This window comes from Pteropus alecto, unplaced genomic scaffold (genome assembly GCF_000325575.1).
Source record: "Pteropus alecto unplaced genomic scaffold, ASM32557v1 scaffold10, whole genome shotgun sequence".
NCBI classification, from domain to species: domain Eukaryota; kingdom Metazoa; phylum Chordata; class Mammalia; order Chiroptera; family Pteropodidae; genus Pteropus; species Pteropus alecto.
Genome location: NW_006431210.1, coordinates 9,508,255 through 9,517,282, shown reverse-complemented (window position 1 = coordinate 9,517,282; position 9,028 = coordinate 9,508,255). Strand labels below are relative to the sequence as shown.

Here is a 9,028-nt window from a genome sequence, read left to right as displayed (position 1 = left end):
CAGTATGCCAAATAAAACAAAGAAAAAGAAACTTCTGTTTGTATACCTGTTTTGCTGTAGAGAAAAATATTAATGAAATCAATAAAAGACTTTCAAGAATAAAATATAAAATCATATTTGGATAAAATTCTGTGGAGAAAATAGAATGAAATACAAGTTCAAGAAAAAGAAGGCATCAACATCTAAGGAGAGCTTATCAATGTATTTTTTTAATGAGATAATTATCTCAAGCTCCATAATTGAAAAATAATTTAATAAAAATATATAAATAAACATTAAAAATCCATAAAAACGAGATGATAGTTGATATCAAGTCACAGGATATACAATTTCCATTGGCAATATTTAAATGCGTGATATAATCTGATTTCAAAAATCTCAATATTTATTATATGCTGAGTATTATATCCTTGGATATACTTAAATTTACGAAGAAAAATGTGTGATTAGGTACATTGTTTTTCAAATTTCTCTTAAGGTATAAGTGAACGAGAGATTTGCAGACCACCACCACAGGTAGATACAACTGGTGGACATATCTCAGAGACTATTTAGTACAAAGGCGTTTAAAAACCCTAACGTCCCAAATCCAAGCATTCTCCTCCACATGAAGGTCGATGCATCTAATCTGCTTTCTGGACTTGCTTCAAGATTATGTCTCACCCAACCTGTAGTTTTATTGTTAAGAAAGAGATACAGTGAAGCATGGCTTGATGGCAAGAAGGCATCCTTAGACAGTTTCATTGTTGTGCGAACATCATAGAATGTACTTAACACAAACCTAGATTGTATAGGCTATTAAGGCAATTGTACATGATAGACTTTTATAAGACCGGTAGCTCAGTAGATCTGTTTATACCAGCATTGCCACAAACACTTCAGTAAGTAGTGTAAACTCTGACAGCTGGCTTTTCTTTAGGTAATTCAAGTGCCTGACGTAAGCTTTGACTGCTGTTTTGAAATGTCATTTACTTTAAGGATGGCTGTCCAGAATAAACACATTGTTAGCCATGCTCTCTCCCAGTGGTGGATCCCCTTTGTTTTAGACATCTTGGTTGATTTCCATAACTGACCATTTGGGTTACCTTGTTTTTTCTTTCCCCAGTCTTTAAATTCCTGCTCTTTTGCTTTAAGTTCACCAATAAAGAGGCTCCACCCCCAACCCCAATAAAAGCAGAACCCTCCTTCCCCCAACCTCACTCTGTGCCTTCTGATGTGCCTTGTAAGGTCCAGGGCCTGTAAGTAATAAACTTTTTTTCTGATGGTTATGGCCAAAGGGCATCTTGTTATTATAATAAGAACCACAAGGGCCGTCCAGTTATAACACTGGTTTACAGGGGACATGCCAGTGGGCAGCTCACCGGGGCCAGGGAAGTGCCCCCAGGCATTTCTAGACAATATCAATACTATTAACAGACCGAGTCCTGTGCAAGACAGAGATGCTTTGCTCTAAGTCTTGAGGGCTGCTACGATATCACTAGGTGATAGGAAGTTTTCAACTCCATTATGACCTTAAGGGACCTCCGGTCCATTGTTGATGGAAACCTTGATAAGTGGCATATGACTGTATATATAAATCTCCAATTGTCTATATCTTTGCCCCATGATCTACTAACAGTAAGACAAAGGCAACATTTCTGATGGTATATGGCGAGAATATAGGAGAATGGCTTAATTTACCTAAGAAAAGAGGCATTTAGAATATTCTGTAACTGCAAACTCTGTTCAATCTTATCAGTTTCCCCATTCTTGATATTAAATGAGACTAGCTCCATTTAGAAAACTTCTTAAGACTGAGGATCTTATAGTGAAGTATGGGACCCCTAGGGCTTTTGTGTGGGTGAAGGCCACAGCCTACTCAGTGTCCAGGGTAAGCATGGTTCCACCTCCTGGAATATCAATTTCGCTTCATCCAGAGCTTCTTAAATAATAAATTAAGCCTTGAAATATTGTGGAATAGGATGCAAGATGTATAATAAAAATTTAGAGATATTGCACAAGACTTCTAGAAAAGTTCGATGGTGTGATAGGATCCAACAGCCACTCCTCCAGGATGGCTGTGTGTCAAGTTAACCATTCTCTGCTATTAGGGAGTCTTCGGTGAAACGTTTCAGAAACCTGCTCCAAGGGCTTCATATGTTTAAGGTGGTCCCTGTCATGGGGAGAGAAAGAATTCCAGGCACCCATGCCTCTATTTCTTATTGTGTAGATGTGGCTTTTGTCGTGTGGCCCTTTTCCTGACATGGTGTTGAGAGGAGTCTGCAGAATTTGTAGATGTTCCAGAGGGTTTTCTTCTCAGCTGACATTCAAAGGGAGACTTTTTTGCTTGGGTTACGAGGAGGTCGATATCTCATTAACAATGGTGACAGATTATAGGGGCTCTAAGACAGCCTCGTGCCAAATGTGAAACAACCAATATGTTTATGAAATCATTTAATCTATGATCACAACACATAACAAAAGGGCCTAGTGGCTTTGCATCGGCATTTACAAGGCTGACACCATGATAAGTTTCTGTGAATTACGGATTCAACAAACTGTCTAATTTATGAGCAATGGGGAAAAGATTCATCTGGGCAGTTCTTGTCGAGGCAAGGTGACATCTTTTATCAACCTGAATGTAAAAACCACACTAGTTGAGTTATTTTTCATTGTGTGCAATGTTGTGCTCTCTTGGTCCTTAGCATTTTCCGAGGGATTCAAGAAGCACAGGGGATAACATTCTTTTAAGTTTTGCTGATAATAAATTTTTTATTTTCCAAAGATGCTGTGAATGTGCTACAATTATTTTCTGTTGCTATTCAGGGGCAATAGAACTATGACTTTCAGCACATTGCTTGTATTGACCTTGAAAAATTACTTGAGTTACCTTTCATCAGATAAATCAAGAGCCATAATTTGGGTTTAAACAAGGCTATCGACAGGGCATCTGTGAGATGTCTATGGATTCTGGGGTTTGTCATCATTTTTCATAGTGGAATGTAACCCCTTTCTGAACTCTGGCCACACTGATCTCTATTTCAATAGGTCATTAAGTGTGTTCACAGCTATTTATTCCTTTATCACTACCTTAGAAAGGCCCTCTCTATCAGCCTTCGCAATCACATATCTGTGTTGTATTAGGAACTGCAGGTCAAATTTAATATATATTCAAATAATCCATGCCTATTATGACCTTTAGTGTCTTTATCTGGAAGGTGATGATAATAACATTAATTTTTTATGGTGGTCACGAGAATGAAATCGTCAGCAATTATGAAGCACCAGCACACTGGTGTTCAATTCATGTCAGTTTGAGTGCCTTCCCCCTACCAGTATGCACATCCAACAGGTTCTCCCAGGGCAGAGAAAGGCACCTGGATGTAGCTATATGCTCTCTCAGTTTTTAAGGATGTGGGGTGATGCCCAGAGCTAATCAAACCAAGGGTATGAGCTTATAGGATAAGCATCAAAAGAGTCAGACAAGTGTTTGCTGCATATCATTGTTGTGTGGGTTACATATACATTTTTTTCCTGCTATTTCATATTCTTTAAAGCCCAGATTTTGAGGAAGAAAGGTATATTGTCTGTTAAATTTCAGCTGCTCTTATGGCCTCAGGTGCAATGCTATCTACAGTAGCACTTACAATTCTATCTACAGTAGCGCTCTACAATTCGGTGGGATTTTAGTATTAGAGCTAAGATATGTGTGCTAAAAATGCTTTCTGTGAGCAGTTGGAATCTACAGGGGGAAGGGCATAGCACTGGAATCCAGTTCTAGGTTTTCACTATGCCTGTCCCCTCTCTACTTTTGTTCTCTGTTATTCTGGGGATTTCTGAGTAATTTGGGCAATGGCCTGATATGGCCAGGGAACCTTAGTATGACCTCGGTATTTACAGATACACCTCTTTCTGTCCTACGAGGATCATTTCATACTCAAGACCTAGTCTTGGGGTTTATAAAAATAGAAATATTAGGCAAATTTACATTTTTTTAGAAAGATCTACTTCTCCCATTAACCTTAGAGAAATAATTAATGACATGTACACAGTTATGATAAGAATGTTCATTGCAACTCTTTTTATAATAGTAAATAAATAAAAAAATAAAATTATTTGTAATTATTATTGAGATAACAATTTCTTTGGAACCTCCACAAAAAATAATTCTATTTCAAATGTCAGTCCAGAAGAAAACTCTCTGAAGCCACATCAGAACTGCAAATTCTTCTCAAGCACAATATCTAGAATGACCTTAAGTAAATGGTCAGTGGCAGGGCCAGAGGGAAAAGGGCCATATCTATAAAATATGGAATTTACTTCTGTCAACAGGAGCCACCTTAAGTAATGGAAAACAATCACAGAGCCATATCTCTCAATGTTTTCAGTAGTAAGTGAGAAGAGTGAATGCCTTCACTTGAGGGACAGCAGGGTGCTGTGAGGTGGGGGATGGTTTGGAATCATGCTAATATTTTCTACCTGAATTTAATAATGTCCTAGAAGTCTTGGGTTTCATTTTTTAAAATTAGTATAATTTCTGTATTTTACAGTAATCCATCCTTTTTTTTAATATGTAAGAAGTTTGAAGTTATCGCTATTAAGTAAAATTGACAGACCAAGAAGCTGTGCTGTGTTTATCCTGGGCTTAGAGGAGCCCATGACCTTCTCCCAAGGGTCAGTTAGCTGAGTGTGAAGTCTGAATTTCTCTGACACCTAATTTTAAAATTTTCTCTTCTAATGATTCCTAAGGCGGGAGTATCACTTACTGAGGTGGTAGCGCCAGCCACGCAGAATGTCAAGAGCAAAGGGGAGCCCCCAAGAGCAAATGAAGAGGGTAGATGGTGGAAGTGCTCTCATAGGAAGTTTGGAGACAACATAGCACATGGAAGTGGCCTGGGTCCTGCTGAGGGTCAGCCTACTCGGTTTTGTCCCAGCAAGAACATGGTTACTCTCCTTGTTGTCGGGCATGGACATAGGAGGAGAGTCTGATTCTGGGGAAGGAGGCAGGTGCAGCACAGATAAAATGTGAGGATCAATTAGTCATTCTGGCCATATTCACACCTGGAATGAGGATAAATAGGGCCTAGTCCAAGTCTTGGGATGCGTTGAAGGAGGTGAGAAAGCAGAAGGCTTGGTTTCTTTCTCTTGTCTCACTTTTAATATGAAATGTATTTAGACAACTAAGGGTCAGAAAAAAATGGGATGCATGAGGTAGGTATGCATTTATAAGCTGAGAAATTTATGACTTATGACAATTCTTTGATGTTGTATTACTACATCTATTAATTTTACATGATAAAACTGGCTATACAAAAATAACCCTTTTTTTGGATGTAAAATAAATATTCAAGAATTACATAAAATACTATGTGAAAAGGACTATAACCTGTGCCTAAGAATTCTTTAAAAGTTTTACTTAGTTAAAAATGGGATATTTTTGAGACAAGCATGAAAAAAAATGTATGTAACTAGGGTCCTTGATGGTCACTGTGAATGTCTAAATGAATAATTCCCCTTTTCATTCTCATTTTCCATTCATTGTAAATCTAACAACTGATTCCAGGATAAACACTGGAACTTTTATGGGACCTACCGAGCAGAAATATTTGATGGTCCTGAAGCAGAGCTTGCACTCTATATTCTGCAAGAGATGTCTGCTGGCTATACAGATTTTCTATCTTATTTCTTTTTGGGCTGGTTTAAGTTTGGAGACTAGGAAGCATATTTCCTGAAGAAAGTCCATTTCACTATTTATTTACTTTACTCTTCAGATTGAGAATCTTTGTCTTTATCTTGAAATTTAATCTATTTATATTTAACATAAATATAGATGTATCTGGGTTGAGAGGTAACATTTTATTTTGTGCTTTTTATTTGTTATATTCTATAATCCTTTTTCCACTTTCTTTTTTATTTAATTATTTTTAAAATTTAATTTTCCCTTATTTGTAAGTTATACTTGGTATTTAGTCTTTTAATGGTTAGTCTAGAATTTACTGTAGAAGCTCTCACCTTACTAAAGTCTAAATAACACCTTTACTCCCACTCCAAAAAAGACAAGGATCTGAGAACTCTTTAACTCTGTCTACTTGACTGACAGTCTTACAGTACATATCCTTCATCTCACATTTTCTCAACTCTCTCACTTCCTGTCTGCAATAACCTGCCCAGCACTCATGCATCCATAGTCTAGAAGTGTGATGAGGTTAATGGCCAACTGGGAACAGAAGATGGTGAATAGCTACTCCTCTCTTTTACCCTTCAGTTGGAAATTTTATTTGGCTTCTCAGGAGGCCTTGATGAGATTGAGCTTCAGCTGTCCACAGAAGGACTTGCACAATAATAAACCCTTTTGTTGGCTTTCCCTCTTTTCCTATTTTTTTTCCTCTCTTGGTCTCAGCTCTACTTTCCAGGGGATCACAGGCTAATGTGCTTTTAGGTATACATCTTAATCTCATATATTTACATCTTTGTTCTTTATTCCTCTCTGCACACCTAACATTCCATGTGAAATAATTTTCCTTCTGTTTGAAGTAGTTTTTTTTATACCTGGTATGGTGCTGTTGGCAATATAGTCCCTGAACTTTGTCTGAAAATATCTTTATTTTACCTTTGTTCTTATAGAATTTTTTTTTCTGGGTGTGAAATTTTAGGCTGATAGTTTTTCTCTAAACACATTGAACATATCATTCCACTTCTGTTTTCTATTGTTGCGAGTAAGAAGTCACCTGCCAATGAATGTCATCTGTTTTTTTCCTTTCTCTGGCTGCTTTTGTAATTTATTTTTTTGACCTCTGTTTTCTGTATTTTAGCTCTCACATGTTCATGTATGAGCTTCTTTTAAAATTGATTCTGTTTGGGATTTATTCAGTTACTTTAATCTGTGGACTGATGTTTTTAATCAGGTCTGGAATATTCTTAGACATTTTCTTCATATATTGTCTCTGCTCCATTCTTTCTTTCTCTCTTTACCTCCTTTGATTCCACGTAAATGTATATTCAATCCTCTTATTGTATCTTCAATATATCTTGTGCTCTCTTCTGTTATTTTCTATCTCTTGTCTTCCAGCGTTTCTTTATAGATCATTTTCTTTCTAGATCAAATTGCCAATCCTTTTTCGGTAAAGACAAATCTCTCATTAAACTTTTGTTTATCACACTTTTTATTCTTAATTTATATTGGGTGTTAAAAAAAATCTGCTATGTCACTTTTTATCATTTTTAGTTATTTCCAAAACTTTTAAACTTGGCTTTTATGTCTTTGAAACATTAAGCTAGAAGCCTTTATTTGATAATTACAATACTATATGAAATCTTTTAGAATCTGTTTGTGTGTTCTGTTTGGTTATAGTGACTTGTTTTTTGTGTGTCTAGTTTTTTTGGCTGTGTGTTGTACACTGCACCTCGTTTTTTTAAAGAAATAATTTGATGCCTAGTATGCTGGTTTTCTTTCTCAAGAGAGGTTTTTTTTTTTCTTTGATCTGATAATTCTTTTCTTAAAAAATTTTTTCCAGATTTTTAGACATCTTTAGCAGGATGGTTGGTCTAAATTACTCAGACTTCCCTTATAGGAAGTGAAATCCCATTCAAAGCTTTTGAGCAGGAGATGACATAATTTGATATCAAATTTAAAAATATCTGATTGTCTGCTATGTGGATGTTGGAAATAGGGCAAGATTGGCAGCTGAGAGATCAGTAAGGAGGTCTTGCAGTTGACTAGTTGAGAGATAAAGATGATTTAGACTAGGATGGGTGAACTGGAGAGAAATGAGCTGATTAATTTCTGAGCTAGAACTTAGAGGACTTTACATTAAACTATAAATGAATAATAAGGAAAAAAGTAGATTCAAGGATGACTTCTATAATTTGGCTTTAGTAATTCAGTAGAAATTGTGCCATTTACCAGGAAAGGAGAGAGTGTTCACTTCCTCTTTGCCCTTGTATTCTTTTCCCATCCTATCCTTATTAAGCTCTACATTCTAAGACCCCTTATTTTTTGAGTCCCACTGTTAGCTGGCTTTAGTAGGTTTGGCCAATGGAAGCAATGACAGAAGGCTGATTAGAAGGAAGAAGGGAGAAGCCAGGGGTATTTCTCCTTCTACTTCTGCATCAGGTATATCTAGCAGAGGTTTTGTCTTTTCTCTGACTCTGTTTTCTGTCAGCCTTCATGGTCCTAATTCTCCCTGGATGGCACTAGAGTTTGGACTCTGATGAGAACCTCCACTTCTCTTTTTTATCCAGAACTTCAGGTGACGGTGACTTTCTGCTATTGCTAATCTGTGGTTTGCTCTAACATCTCTGGTTTCCATCACCTATATTATCAATTTCTGGTATTAAATCCTCTCTGTTGGAAAGACCTAGAATGATTCAGTTTTCCTGACTGGATTCTGATACACTTGGGTTAGGACTAGATTGGCTGGAAGGAGAGGGGGAAACAGACTTTCCTAATATTTGGGGTACCTTTTAGATATCGAAGTGGAAGTCTACGGCCATGCTACCCTGAACAAGCCTGATCCTGTCTGATCTCAGAAGCTAAGCAGGGTCGGGACTGGTTACTAACCAGTACTTGGATGGGAGACCACCTAGGAAGACCAGGTGCTATGGGCACAAAAAATAAAATAAATAAATAAAAATTATAAGGGATTGTAAAATGACAGGGTCCTTGCAATCTGTGAGGTCAACAAAGGGTTGCCTCGCCTAAAAAATAGAAATCGAAGTAGAGATGTCAGAGGTGGCTTGACATGAACCCAGAATTCAGGAGATAGGTGAAGAGATACAAATTTGGGACTCATTAGCATATAGATGACACTTAAGGCTAGGAATGGATTATATAATTTAGGAAGAGAAAATGGGAAAATAAAAGGAAGTGTCTAGGACTGCTGTGAGGAATTTTATCATTCAAAATTCGGGTAGAAGAAGAGAAATTTGCAAAAGAAAATATGAAAGGACGGTCCAAGGAGATGAGGAAAATCAATGAAATGTGAGTTTTCTGAAAAGAAGAGAGGAATATAACAAGAAAGAGTGGATATTTAAAGGATTATGAGAGGTC

At 37.0% G+C, this 9,028-nt stretch overlaps 1 pseudogene; it reads left to right on the top strand.

The window, feature by feature from the left end:
- The first annotated feature begins 8,460 nt into the window (after window positions 1-8,460).
- LOC112470302 lies at window positions 8,461-8,586 on the top strand (annotated as a pseudogene).
- The last annotated feature ends 442 nt before the right edge of the window (window positions 8,587-9,028 follow it).